This window comes from Nannospalax galili, unplaced genomic scaffold (genome assembly GCF_000622305.1).
Source record: "Nannospalax galili isolate Female #2095 unplaced genomic scaffold, S.galili_v1.0 scaffold1372, whole genome shotgun sequence".
Lineage (NCBI taxonomy): Eukaryota > Metazoa > Chordata > Mammalia > Rodentia > Spalacidae > Nannospalax > Nannospalax galili.
Genome location: NW_008331307.1, coordinates 61345 through 63459, shown reverse-complemented (window position 1 = coordinate 63459; position 2115 = coordinate 61345).

Sequence of the window (2115 nt, the reverse complement as noted above, 5' to 3'; positions counted from 1 at the left end):
CATGTCTTACTACCTTGGTTCTAGAAGCAGGGGGTTTTCCAACTCTACAAAGCCCCGGATTTCTACATTTTTTTCCCCATTCTTTTCACAAACAAGACAGTTCTTTCCCGAACTAATCATATTCTTGTAACAGTTCACCCTACACTGACAATGGCAACTTGGAAACACTAATGATGTTCTTTTCTTCAATCCCTTCCATCGACAGCTGCCAGCTCACTTGAAGCATGGTCTGCTGCCCCAATCAATCCTGATGACAGTTCTATCAAATCTTATGTAGTTCAGGGATGGTCAATTTTTTTCAACCTCTAATATCTGCAGGTCTAGTCCACAAAACATGTTCTAGATTTTTGATGGCTATGCCAATGACTGTTACAAATTCTGAATGAAGCAGGATAAGGTAGCCTACACCAAAACATTTCAATGACTTTATACAACAGGAAGTTTAGGATTTACTTTTGGTTTTATTCACTAAAAGTCGAGGTTAGGTTGAGCAACCTTCTTCCATCTTACAGTTTCATCATTTTGGGCACTGGAATTACTATGATAGAAGACGACAGAGAGAGGAAGCACAGACTTAACTGTCATGACCGGGGAGTGGCACATACCACTCATTCCCAGTCAGTGGGTAGACGTAGCCACATCTAAATGTAAGAGAGACAAGCAGTAGGGGAGAGGCTAGACTATTTGATGATCACAGACTCTGCACTAGGAATGCACAAACATAGATGCTCTGTGTGCTTTCCCAGACAGTCTCATTGTACATACCATTTAAAAATTAAAGGGGTTGGGCCAGGGATTTTAGGAAAAAGAATCAAGAGGCAAGAGGAGCAGAGCAAAGGATCAACAGAAGAAAAGAATGAAAATCAAAACCAGCTTATCTGCATTTTGTGAAAACCCCTCAGAGGTGAATTTATTTCCTTCAGGAACTGAACATCTCATGTCTCCCAAAGAGTTCCTGTTGTTAGAGGTTTCCTTCAATGTACTGAAGAATTATTGAAAAATTCAAGACATGCTCCCTAGAGTGCTGTGATGTAAGGTTAATTTGATGCACCAGTGTAGAGTTTTATAGATTACCTACGTGGACCGCTACACCTGTGAAGTATGAGAGTGTGCACTCCAATTTTACAATAGCATTTAAAAGTTAATATGAATAATGGGGACACAGATTTCTTATGTAAGCATAGTTGTGATAAATATCAAATTGAACTTTCAGCAAATCACAGAGGCTTTACATTCAGACATTTCTCTTTGAATAAAATCAACCAAAGCTCTCCTTTTCAGAGTCTGACTCACTTTAAGTTCCCAGGTTCTGATTTGACTTAAACAATATGAAGAATTTAGAGGAACAGAGAAAAAAATGGTATTTAAATATCTTAGTTTTGTTGTCTATAAAATAACTAGACTATTTATAAATCATAGCTATTTTGCTGGCTTTTCTGTGTAGGCAACATCAAATGCTGTTTCTTCATAGATTATACATATTTGATAGAATTAAATGACAGTGTACTTGGGAAAGGTCATTGTACTGGAATTCAATCACTAGGCTCTAGTGGTAGAGGAGTCACTAATGGTTGTATAAACTGGAACATATACCTTTCCTTTCTCTGTTCCTGATGTCTCTCACATTAAAGATAGAAATATCAATGACTCCCAAGCTTTCCCATAACAGCCTGGAAAGATTTCTGTGATAAACCAAATAATGGCCAAGTAATCTATACATTTATATGACAAAGGGGGTTTATATACATAAAGGTTGGGAACCTTAGGATAGGATAGAACTCTGTTCTATCTAGGTGAACCCAAATGTATGAGCCCCTACAATCTCTTCAAATTTCTCCAGTTCAGGGAAAGAAGCATGTAAGTTAGAGTGAAAGGGAGAGTAGGAAAGAGTCCATCTGTGAAAGGATTTGTCCCAGCTTTGCTGGAGTCCAGCCCAGGGCAAAGCATAAGAAACAGACACTAGACCTCAGGTTATGCAAGCAAAAAGAAGTACCTTAGTTATGCAAATAAAAGGATGAAAATTCAACCAAGAACCTGGGTGAGCTCTGAAGCAGATTCTCTCCTAGGCTCAGTCCACAACACCCCGATTTCAGCTTTATGAACTCAGAGCAGGGA